Source organism: Odocoileus virginianus, chromosome 31 (genome assembly GCF_023699985.2).
Source record: "Odocoileus virginianus isolate 20LAN1187 ecotype Illinois chromosome 31, Ovbor_1.2, whole genome shotgun sequence".
Lineage (NCBI taxonomy): Eukaryota > Metazoa > Chordata > Mammalia > Artiodactyla > Cervidae > Odocoileus > Odocoileus virginianus.
The window spans coordinates 21605153-21618203 of record NC_069704.1 but is presented as its reverse complement, the minus strand read 5'-3'; the positions used below and the strand labels follow the sequence as shown (position 1 = coordinate 21618203).

Genomic DNA, 13051 nt, shown 5'->3' with positions numbered 1-13051 from the left:
AAACTCAGCAGTGGTCACAGGACTGGAAAAGGTCAGTTTTCATTCCAATCCGTAACAAAGGCAATCCCAAGGAATGCTCAAACTACCACACAACTGCACTCATCTCACACGCGAGTAAAGTAATGCTCAAAATTCTCCAAGCCAGACTTCAACAGTAGGGCATGAACCGTGAACTTCCAGATGTTCAAGCTGGTTTTAAAAAAGGCAGAGGAACCAGAGATCAAATGCCAACATCCGCTGGATCATCGAAAAAGCAAGAGAGTTCCAGAAAAACATCTATTTCTGCTTTACTGACTATGCCAAAGTCTTTGACTGTGTGGATCACAACAAACTGGAAAATTCTTCAAGAGATGGAAATACCAGACCACCTGACCTGCCTCTTGAAAAATCTGTATGCAGGTCAGGAAGCAACAGTTAGAAATGGACATGGAACAACAGACTGGTTCCAAATAGGAAAAGGAGTACATCAAGGCTGTATATTGTCACCCTGCTTATTTAACTTCTATGCAGAGTACATCATGAGAAACGCTGGGCTGGAGGAAGCACAAGCTGGAATCAAGATTGCCGGAAGAAATATCAATAACCTCAGATATGCAGATGACACCATCCTTATGGCAGAAAGTGAAGAAGAACTAAAGAGCCTCTTGATGAAAGTGAAAGAAGAGAGTGAAAAAGTTGGCTTAAAGGCTCAACATTGAGAAAACAAAGATCATGGCATCCAGTCCCATCACTTCATGGCGAACGGATAGAGAAACAGTGTCAGAGTTTATTTTTCTGGGCTCCAAAATCACTGCAGATGGTGATTGCAGCCATGAAATTAAAAGACGTGTACTCCTTGGAAGAAAAGTTATGACCAACCTAGATAGCGTATTAAAAAGCAGAGACATTACTTTGCCAACAAAGGTCCATCTAGTCATGGCTATGGTTTTTCCAGTGGTCATGTATGGATGTGAGAGTTAGACTATAAAGAAAGGTAAGTGCCGAAGAATTGATGCTTTTAATAAACTGTGGTGTTGGAGAAGATTCTTGAGAATCCCTTGGACTGCAAGGAGATTCAACCAGTCCATCCTAAAGGAGATCAGTCCTGGGTGTTCACTGGAAGGACTGATGCTGAAGCTGAAACTCCAATACTCTGGCCACCTGATATGAAGAACTGACTCATATGAAAAAACCCTGATGCTGGGAAAGGTTGAAGGCGAGAGGAGAAGGGGACGACAGAGGGTGAGATGGTTGGATGGCATCACCAACTCAATGGACATGAGTTTTACGTAAACCCCAGGAGTTAGTGATGGACAAGGAGGCCTGGCATGCTGCAGTCCATGAAGTCGCAGAGAGTCAGACACAACTGAGCGAAAGAATTGAACTGAGTCCATTTAAAGAAAAACTTTTTAAGATTATACAAAAATACCAGAGTAACCAAAAATTACCAATTATAAGTCAATGATTAATTCTAAATTAAAAACACCATTTAACAGACCTTCCAGCCCAGGATGCAACTGTCACCGCAGCATTTACAGATCCTGGTTCAGTGTCCTGTCCACATCAATAAATTTGGCCTAAGCCAACTTTATACTCCCTGCATCATCATCTCACATCCTTAACATCCGTTCCCACAATTACTCCCCAGGCAAACTCTTGGAGGGTAGTCTACCTCTTCATGAATCACACTCTGCACCTCATCCTTTGGGGCCTTCTGGGAGGATCTTAGGGGAAGCCAAATGCAGGTTTTTCAGGCAAACAAAGATTAAGTTCAGACAGAGGATGGAAAGGCTGTTTCTACTGGCAAAGGTAGCCCGACAGAATTTAGGTGTTCAAGATCTCCAGCTAAATCAGAAACTGACCATATGTCTCTAATCTAATTTTCAGGATCCCGCTCCTAACCAAAGTTCTCACCTACTAACAGGGAATTCAATTTGCAGTTTTAGGGCAGGCACAGAAACTTTCAGGTCCCTTATGTGGAACCCTCGCTGGGAATTTAAAACCCTGAGCTCATCACTTTGCTGTGTAATGTCTTAACTTGGCTAGGCTAAACTGCATTCCCAGGATTTCCCTTGCATTTGTTTCAGGACTGGGTGGGCCACAGGGAGACTACTGTGCGGCAGGTGGAGGGCACATCTGGTGGGACACCTGCGGTCACCAACTCCCCATCCGCCTCACTGGTGCGAGGCTGCAACAGCTACTCTACCTTCCCCCAGGCTCCCTGAGTCTCTGTCTCCTGGGCCAAGTGTGTGTGGTCAGCTCCAAGACAAAGGCCCAGCTCTTTCTGGATGCCCACTCAACCAAGGTCAGAGGCAACACAACTGACACAGCTTTCCATCTGTCTTGCTGTGGCTTCCAGTCTGTTTTCTCCCCTAAGGCACTTCCACCTTTCTTTCTCAAATTCCTGTCCTATGGACTACGACTCTAGCATGAGGCACACAGGCAGCCTTACCAACAAGCTGCATTGCCAGCTCCTACACTGTATTAACTGAGATCTCTGAATATGACTGTCTGACAGACCCCTAGACAGAAAACCACACATTTAACCACACAGCCTCAATCTGCCTTTGGATAATGCTAGCTAGAGCCCAGGGGATATGAGCCCTCAGAACCCAAGAACTGAGCTAAGGACCAGAAAACTATTTATGGACAAAAACAATTAACAATCTCTGCTCTCATGAAGTGCTTTTTTGAGAAAACAAAAACTCCTTAAATCATGTGAATAAAAGTAACCCCCTAATTTTGATGAGCACTTGGAAGGACAGCAATGTCTCTAATATAAGGACATGACTTGAAGAAAATCAAGAAAAAACTTCAAAACCTTCAGAAAATTGAAGGTTACTGTAAGCCGAGTGATGGCTACATGGAAATTCTCTACTCTACCTTTATTATAAAATTTACAAACGCTTTCATCAAAACAGCTTTCATCAAAAAGTGATGCTTGAGACAAGAAAGGCAGACTAAGAACTGAAATTTGGACAGAAAAGCATTCCAGGAAGAGGGAAAGAACAAGTGCCACGCTTCCTAGTGGCGGAGATGATGGTGGGCACTGGAGATACGAGAAGCACCTGCATGTCTGCAGCGAAGAGAGAGGCAGCGCAGGTGAGGGCAAGGCCCCAGAGGCCCCAGAGGCCTGCTATGGAGCTCTGTCCTCAACGCAAGGGGAAGCCACTCAGTTTTATGTAAACGGTGATACAATTACATGTGTCTTTAAAAAAAAAAAAAAAAAACAGGTAATTTCTTAAAAAAATAAAGGTAATTTCTGACACTAACAAATTATAATACAGACATATTTACCTCTTACCCAACAATCCTACTATCTTGAAACTATATCTGATCAAATACAAAACAATGTATCAAACAAGGTTATTCATTGCAATAATTTTTTAACAGTAGCAGAATGTAAACACTATATATCTACTTAGGAAATGAACTATGAGCACAAAAGAGTACATAACAAGAATACAGAAGTGTATATGAAGTGATCTCCAGAATATATTAAGTAAAAAGGAAGAAACAACAGTGGATACAAGCTTTTTGGAAACAAAAGCAGACACAAACTTCTTTTTAAGAAAAGCAGGTTAAAACAATGTTTCCTTATGTTGCAAAAATAAGTAGAAAAATAAACCAGAAATAAAAATGGAGCAGGAGGAGAAGAGTTTAGAGATAGGAAAAGAAAGGAGAATGTGAACACACCTTTATAATGCAGCTTTGACTCTGGAACTATATAAATGTTTCACACACTGAAGCAAAATACATTTAGAAAAACATCAAAGCAATCCTTAAATGTTAGGGGTTTCATTCAAATAAGCCAAACTGACGATCAAATTGATTACAAAATCAGAGAGAAAATGTTATTTCAAATAATTCTATAATTCAGAATGTAAACATTTTAAAACAAAGGGAATAGAAACCTACAATCATTCTAATGTTAAAATGTTTTTCGAACTAGTATGCTTATACTGTAGGATAAAGGAAAGTAATTAAAGTTGATAAGAATGCAATTTTTTTAACATTAGAGAAGATAAATTCAAAGTAAAAACCCTAAGAAGTTATATGTGAACTGGAACTAGCAACACAAAACCAAAACTAGTATTTCCCAAGTCTGTCCAATGACAGCAAGGGCATCTCAGTGGCAATAAGGACACACAGCACCAGATTTTGGTATCTAAACTCCACTGCCTGATAAAAAGAGCTAAAAGAACTGGTTGCTAGATACTGGGAAGAAAAAGCACAAAGTGAGTCTCAGACATTTTGTAACATGAGCAAGAAACAATTCAAAGGTTAACAGGGTCACATCCAAGGGAAGAAAACTAGCTTGAAATGACCAAGCCATGACCAAACTAGCACAAGTTGAGGGAAAAAAATGATGACTACTTGATTAAGACACACTGCAAATACATAAAATTCCACAGGTGCACAGTGATCCTAAAGAAGAGAAGGCAAAAGGAAATACACAATAACAAATCAACCCTGTACACAGGGCAAAGGACACTCTTACCCTCGTGTCAAGACCTAAAACTCATGCTAGGAGTATTAATTTAGATATGATTAGTTAATATATGGATAAGCAGGTCATATAGACATACATGCCTGTAACTATATAGACCATCTACAAATAAATACGTAGATCATTTGCAGACAGGTTCAAATATTAAACCTAAGTTATAAGGATGTAACTATAAGCAAGCTTAACAACAGATATAAGCAAACAAATATAATCTAAGTTTAAAAAGTTGTCCTGCCTTTTATTACTACAATCTAAAAACATTTCAAGTGGTATTTAAATACTTCGTTAGTCTCTTTACTCTCTCAACATTTGGATAAAACAATATCCATGATGAATTAACCCTTTCTCTATCACCCACTCCACCCCCAAAAAAGTTTAACATTTTAATGTCTCCAGACAAATTGCCTTTGCTTCAAATTACTTTATCCTTATTCAACAGGCTGCTGCTGTTGCTGCTGCTGCTGCTAAGTCACTTCAGTCGTGTCTGACTCTGTGCAACCCCATGTGTCTGACTCTGTGGGACCCCACGGACGGCAGCCCACCAGGCTCCACCATCCCTGGGATTCTCCAGGCAAGAACACTGGAATGGGTTGCCATTTCCTTCTCCAATGCATGAAAGTGAAAAGTGAAAGTGAAGTCGCTCAGTCGTGTCCAACTCTTCAGGACCCCATGGACTGCAGCCTACCAGGCTCCTCCATCCATGGGATTTTCCAGGCAAGAGCACTGGAGTGGGGTGCCATTGCCTTCTCCATATTCAACAAGCTCGACTCTTGCAAACTTGAATTGGAACCCTGGTAGATTCCGTTAATCCATCTTTCAGAAGGTTTAATGCCTTTCAATGGCTCCCCACACCTCCCCCCACTACCACCACCCTTCGGATAAAACAGCAACCACCTTAATGTCACATGTTCAATTATTTAAAATCTGACCCCAAGTTCATTCCTAGACAGACTGATCATGTCAAACTTAAGTGGTGTCAGCAGCTATATGATCAATAACCACAGGGAACTTATGATACCCAGAAGCCCTAGGAATCATTCACATGGGAGTAAGATAACATGGCAAAACTTTTGATTGTAATTCAAATCCAGAATGGTCTAACACTCGTCATGACTCTGCTCCTGTTGTTCCTTCATCTAGACTGCTTTCCTCTAACCTATATTCTTAACCCTGCTCGAACATTACCTTCTCTCCCCAGATGTCTCACCATATGCCTGGGTATCTTCCCTACCAAGCTGTAAGGTCTATAAGGGCATATCTTCATGTATCATGCCCATATCTGACTTATGGCAATTTAAAAGCCAAAAATTAAGCACCCAATAAAGATTTAAAAAAAAACTTAATAGAAGACAAGCACAACTAAGCAACCTATTGTTGAAAAAAAAATGCTAATAACTATAGCAAAGTTTAAAAGCATGGAGAAGGAAATCAACAATGATTGGCACCAGTTGCTGCATTTCAGGAACGGTACTGGGAACTCTACACATCCATTTCATTTAACTATTGTAATAGCCTTACATGATAGGTTTCATCCCAGTTTACAGTTGAGGAATAGCGCTTAGAAGGACTATGTGATGAACCAGGTATGTGGCTTTGGACCAGTAAGGAGTGGGGTTGGATTTCAACCCAAACTCTTCAGAGTTGAAGGCCATTCGATCTCCACGTCCAACTCCAGAGCTCACATCTTTTTCACAATGGATTCCCCATTTCCAATTTCTTTTTGTTCAAAGGAAAGAAAGAAAACATAATTAAGCATCTAGTAAATATAAGGAAGTATTTCCATGATATATATTTTTCTCAACAAATTGGAATTCTGCTAATTCAAAAGAAACATCCAACAATACTGTTATTTTTAATCTCTGCAATAATCCACCATAATTCTTTCGGAACAGCAGTATCCTTTTTACGTGTTTCTAACATACCAGAGGAGAAAAATGCTAACAAGGAGTACAGCCAATGGAGTTTAACTGTATACAACCAGGTAAGTCATTGGGAAGAAGAGAACACTGCATAATTAGATTTCTTCTAGTTAAGACTTCAAATTAATAGCTCATAATTGTATCATATCAACACGTAAGAGTCAAATCTGAGGTACTCTTTCCCACAGGATGCACAGGCAAGCAAAAATCACATCAACCTTCCACTCCACGACTGACAACAGTGGTACCATTACTTGTAAGGACACCAATGACCAACAATTCCACCATTACCTAGCTTTCATGAGTGTTACTAGATATTACACCAAAAACAATAAAGTATCTAAGGTCAAATATGGAAAACAATGCTGGTACTATTTCTCAGCACCATTAATCGGACTGTGAATTGTGACCCTGGGGGAAAAGGAAAAGAACACAGCACTGTTTCCCAAACTAAGGTGACCGAGGACTCCTTTGATTTTGCAGCATTTCTTAGCATGAGTGTCACAAAGGATACCACCTTAAACGCTGCTTCATATATATACCCGAAACAAAGTAAATATTACTACTGAATTCTGCACTACTAAATAAAGAAGCAGTACTATCAAAACTCTGGGGATCATCGAAAATCTTAAAAAAAAAAAAAATTCTAAGTTAATCACAGAGATAACTGAAGGTCTCTTTCCTTAACTCATTTCACAGCATTTTGAAGTAACCATTTTGCTACTCAAAGAAATTCTATCTTCTCACAAGAAACACACACCTACTATCGACGATTCTGACAAACATTTAACGACCTTTACATGTAATTATCAAGTTAAATCCCATGAACACAGGGGCCTGGTAGGTTAGTCCATGAGGTCACAAGAGTCGGACACGACTTAGCTACTGAACAACAAGTCAAGTCTGATAATAAAGCTTCTGTAAATTGCTAGCTACAATTTTTTGGTATTCGCCTCTTACCCAAGAATGGGGGAAGGGCAGAAGGTTCCTCATCTCACTTGACCCTCATCTGAAATTTCACAGCCTCTTAAAAGTTCACCTCTAAGAACGTTAACAGACTCGATCTGCCCTGGTACATACACCCTCAAGTACAGGTTTAGTTTTCATTTCCTAACAAAAGCTATGTAGAAAGCAATTACTGTACTCTCCATCAATCCCTTCAGACCGCAGAGGTCCTTCCAGAAAATTCCAACAGAAGTTATATAGGAATTTGCATTTGGGGAGGTATGTCGTCTTTGGCAGAAGTCATGTTATACAGCGCAATCCTTTAACACTTAAATGTATTGAGGGTTGCTTTCTGACGTACAGCAGATCTGTCTTTGCTACTTAAACATGCATGGAAAACCCTCTCCAAAACCAGGAATCCCAACCCACAAATCATAAAAAGCAGATAAGCCTGAAGCAACTGCGTAAACAGATTTGGGGTGCCTATTTCGTGGCATTTATGGCTGAGGCCATCACTAAAATTCAATCCGGTTAAAGTCGACAACGCATCCCCAACAGGAAAGATGAACAGAGCCAAACCGTAGGCACTGCGCAGTTTCCGCGCCGTGCGATTAATCTCAGCAAATGCTTGCGGAATGCGCTCAAGGTCACTCGTGATGAAAAAGAAAAGTGTGTGTGTGTATGTGTGTGAGAGAGAGAGTGTGCGTGTGCAGAAACGCCCGCCGTCGGCCAGTCCCGCGCAGAGCTGCCCAGGGCGCGTGGACAGGCAGCCAAGGGGGCGGGGGAAATAAGGGGGGGGGGTTACCGAGAGACCCGAAAAACCACCTTCTCCGCCAAGCCCACTGCTGCAGAACCCCGGGCAGCCACCCGGGAGATTACGCCGTCGTAGGTACGCAGCCCTGGCTAGGGGAGCAACGCCAGGCCTCCGGAGGGTCCCGATCTCGGAGAACCCCCTCCCCTTTCTGTGGTCCGGTTCCAGCGCCCCTCTAGCTACGGAGACCAGTCCTCCTTCCCACCCCCACCTCCTTCCACCCTCCACCCCAGCCCCTCCCCACGCCGCGAGGGCCTGTTCCCCTCCCCCCTTACATCCCCTCCCACCACCCGGGGGTCCAGCCCCCACCCCCGCCCCAGGGGACTCCTACACCGCCCCCTCAGGCCCCGAGGGTCTCATTCCTTCCTCCCCCGCCCAGCCCGGGTTATGCAACACTCATCCGCCCCGCCCCCCCGCCAGCGCCCGCCGCATTGCCCCCCCTCCCCGGGCCCAGCCACCCCGCGCCCCCCGCCCGCTCGGGTGCCGAGGCCTCCCGAACAAAGCGCGCGGGGCTGGCTGGCCGGGCCGGGGGCGGCGGCCATGTTGGCGGGGGCGGCGAACAAAGGCGCGCGGCCCGAGCCCGAGGCCCCCGCCCGAAGCCCGGCCGGCAGGGGGCGCTGTACAGGCGCCGCCCGCCGCCCGGACAATGCGCCGCGGCCCGCTGCTCCCCGGGCGCCACCGCCCCTCAACGCGCCCCGCCCGCGGCCCCGCTGCGGCGCCCGCTCCCCGGCGGTACACAGGCCTCACCTGCTGGCCTCCTAGGCCGCCGTCCGCAGCCCTTGGGCCCTGCCGTCCCGCGCCGCGCTCCCGCCCCGGCCCGACCGAGCCAGACGGCGCCGCCCCGCCCCCGCTCCGCTCCGCGGCCGCCGCCGCCCGCCCCCGACCGCACGGCGCACGCGCACTGCGGCCGCCGACTGCACCGGCAGCACCGCCCGGTCCCGGCCCGACGGGCCGCATTACGCAGGCGCTCCAGCTGGAGGGAGGGACCGAGAGGACAGAGGGCGGGGCCAGGCGGCAGGACTCGGCTCGAGGATGCTCACCTGGCGGCGGGGCGGAACCGAATAAAGGAGGGCCTGGAGGTGGGGCGGGGCCTGGGGCTGCAGCGGGGCGGGGCCTGGCGCCACTCACCTGGCAGCCAAGCACAGCGGACCAGGGCCTGGCGCCGGGGTGGGGCCTGGCAGCGGGGAGGGGCCGGGCGCGGCTCTCACCTGGGGGCGGGGCCTGGCTGTGTCCCAGCTGCGCGCCGAGAGGCGGCTTTAATGGCCTAGAGGCCGGGGGGCCGGGGACGGCGCCGATCGCACCGGAAGTCTGACATCCTTAGAAGTTTCGTTTTCGCGCGGTGGGAGGGCTTTTACCGACAGACTGATCCTCCCTGTTTTGGAATTTAAGCAGCAAGTCGACCTGCGTCGCACACGCCGCCCCTTTGGAAGAAGCGGAATACAGTGACAAAGCCATCCGCTGACAGAGCTGTGGTGGCCGAGGAAATGCAGCACCCAGCGCCGAGGGCTTCCCGATCGGGCCCCGCCGCCGCACTGCGCCACCGCGGCCGAAATTCGGGTCTCGCCCACTCACCTGCCCTACCTGGCGGGGGTAGGACGAGCTTTGCAGCGCTTGACAACGCACTCCCTCCTTGTCCGTACTCCGCCTCCTCCACAAACTGGCCAACTCGCTCGGCTCTGGCTTTCCGCAGAAGTCAGGAGCTAGGCATTCTCACGGTCACTCGCGAACTTGTTTCCCTTCTGTTTCACCCAAGACGCCCTTTGAGTGTCAGATTGGTTGTTTGCTGGAAGAGGGGGAGAGGAAGGAAGAGTCTGGAACAGTTTTGACTCCTTCGGAGTGCAGTGCCCGCAGGCTGTACCCGGGGTCTGACCCCCTACCCCGCACCCCAGCCTGGAGCTCTACCTGCTTCAATCCCAAGACTGGCGCTCTCCTCTCCCTTCGTCCTCATACCCCCGTCCTCATACCCCCTCTCACCCAACGCTTCCCTCCCCCACTTGTCCGGTGCCCTCCCCTCCCCCAACCCCACGACCACCTGGCGTCCTCCAGAGAGTCTCTGAGCGGACGTGATTCCTAGAATGCGAAAAGCTTCCTAATAAACCGCCTGCCCGAATGTTGTCGGGTCAAATGACAGACGTATTATTGGAAAGCGCTCTGTTCACCGTAACGAGCAGCCCAATTGTCGCTTAGCATTGCTCTGTGGGATTTTGCTGGCACCTTTTTCTTCCAAGTAAGATTGATACGTGCCTGTTGAAACAAAGTGCTCATCTCAGATGACACATTTGGCAAGAATTGCAAGTTCACAGGCCAACTAGAGGACCAATTTAGATACAGATACACAAAAATGTGTCACTGTACTTACCAATGAGAAAGCGTTGGGAAATTAACTTTCCATAATGTTCAATGTTTATGACCCAGACAGTAGTGGAGAGGGAGAAATTTCCCTGAGTTCTTATTCGGTGGACTAATGACAAAATTGACACCAGACAGAACAGCAGGAGAAAAGCAAATTTGAATGCATGCACATAAAGCTCTCATAGAAATTGGATCTATGAGGTGGCCAAAGCGGGCAGATTTTATACTTTTTAGACAAAAACTAAATTTGTGAGGAGTTGACAAGATAGGGTTGGGATGCTCAATTAGTGAAGAATCTAAACAGAATTTGGGCTTGGGATAGTAAATTTAAAATGAACAAGGTTTGTTTATATAGGCTTTTCAGCCTGATTTCCTTGTTTCTGGTGATAAGGGTCTCTGTACCTTCTGGTACAAGAAAGGTATTTGTTGTTCAGTCGCTCAGTCCTGCCTGACTCTTTTTTTGATTTTCCATGGACTGTTGCTCCCCAGACTCCTCTGTCCAAGGGATGTCCCAGGCAAGAATACTGGAGTGGGTTGCCATTTCGTTCTCCAGAGGCAAATTCTTTACTGCTGAGCCACCCTGAGAAAGGTATCAAAACCTTTGAAAGAATGACATAGCCCGAGAACACAACCTAATAGGTCCAAGATGGCAAATGAGTTGACTTCCACTAGACCCTGAGCCTCAGTATATGCTCACTGTAACACATCAGCAAGCTAAATGACACACCCACAGGTGCCGTGACAGTTCAAGGGCGAACCATAAAGGTAAAAAAGTGGGTGGTGGTCCACTTCCTGGAAATCCCCACGCCTTCCCCAAAATAGCTAAAATACTTCTCCCACTCATTAGCTTATGAAATTACCCACCCCTGTAAAAATTGACAAGTCAGTGGAATGTTTCTCTCTAAATAAATCAACTTCCTACCCATCACTTTGTCTCTCACTTAAATTCTTTCTGTGATGAGACATCAAGAACCTGAGTTTCATTAAGTCCTGAGACCATGTGTGTGATCTCAGTTGAAACTGATTTCAAGTCCCAATCTGAGTTGCATGGTTTCAGCAATTTTTACATGGGAGATTTTTTCCTATTCTTAAGGAGACAGAGGGGAAGGTCAGAGTGTCCCTCTTGCATTGACCCTTTCTTAAGTAACTGTGCATGCATGCTAAGTCACTTCAGTCAGGTCTGACTCTTTATGACCCTATGGACTGTAGCCCACCAGGCTCCTCTGTCCATGGGATTCTCCAGCCAAGAATACTGATCTGGGTTGCTGTGCCCTCCTCCGAGGGATCTTCCTAACCCAGAGATCAAAACCCAGTCTCTTATGTCTCCTTCATTGTCAGGTGGGTTCTTTACCACTCATGCCACCTGGGAAGCCTGTAAGTAACTTTAATACAATATAATTAATGTTCTGTTGAGGCACATTTGGAGGCAGTCCACTGGGTGCCCCAACAACCTCAACCAGAAGGCTGTGAGTCCCTTCCTTTCCCGTTCTGAATGGAGAGATCTGGCCATCTTGCTTCTCGGGAAGCTTCAGTAGACCCCACACTAGAGTGTCTTCCTGTTAGTGGGGAGGGAGCCAGATTGTTGCAATACTCTTTCTTTGGAAGTGGGACTTGAAGAACCAAAGAGGACCACTTTCGTCTCAAGAATCCTGTTTCTCAAAAGGTACTCTCTTTCCATGCTCATTCTTGGCTTAACTTGCTCCTGAAACCACAGGAAAATCATCAATTGGAGTACTATGCCCCTTCCAGGCTTCTCTCCCGACAGTTTGAAACTATCACTGTCACAGCACTGCTGGATGAAAAAGAGAACCAGAAGAGACTTTCACACTCCCTGGCTCAACATATATCAACTGGACCCTACCAGGCACAGGGCACTGCATTTGCCTCTGGAGGGGACACTATGTCTACATACGCAAGAATATTTACACTTCACGAAGGGAACATCACACGGTGCTGAAAAAAATATTTACTGAATGGATGACTCCAAGAAAGAAACAGCAGGAGCAGGGTTCAGCCATCTGGTCAACTATACAGCTTCCTCCCCTGGCTTATTCCCACCTTTCTCCAGGTCATTCTCTACACAGCAGCCAAATATATGCTTCTAAATGATACCTTCTCATAGAAGCCTCTTCTGACCACCTGCACAAGTAGATTGCCCTCTATTCTCTTTAACTGTCATCCTTATTTATTTTTCTTTGTAGCACTGATTCTCTTTTGTAATTACATACAGCACAGACTTGTTAAGTCACCACCCACCCCATTTTAAAGTCCAAAGGCCATAGACAATATCTGTTTTCCTTTATACCTTGCAGAGAACTGTAGAAGTGAAGTGAAGTCGCTCAGTCGTGCCCGACTCTTTGCAACCCCATGGACTGTAGCCTACCAGGACCCTCAGTCCATGGGATTTTCCAGGCAAGAATACTAGATTGGGTTGCCATTTCCTTCTCCAGGGGATCTTCCAGACCCAGGGATTGAACCTGGGTCTCCCGCATTGTAGACCAGGGAAATGAATAGATGACTTGTCTGAATACTGGA

The 13051-nt window shown here is 46.3% G+C and overlaps 1 protein-coding gene across 10 annotated transcripts in view; it reads right to left on the bottom strand.

Annotated features, from left to right (window-relative positions):
- Window positions 1-9826, bottom strand: part of SPIN1 (spindlin 1) — a 79552-nt gene extending 69726 nt beyond the window's left edge. For 5 of the 10 annotated variants that reach the window (XM_070459380.1, XM_070459383.1, XM_070459382.1 and 2 more), the window contains exon 1: window positions 8912-9022. The gene's annotated coding sequence lies outside the window, so the exon portion shown is untranslated. Of the gene's footprint in view, window positions 1-6007; window positions 6206-7932; window positions 8110-8158; window positions 8343-8911; window positions 9023-9736 lie in introns of those variants that run through there. The other 5 variants (XM_070459376.1, XM_070459377.1, XM_070459379.1 and 2 more) reach the window with 5 other exon arrangements.
- Window positions 9827-13051: the final 3225 nt, after the last annotated feature.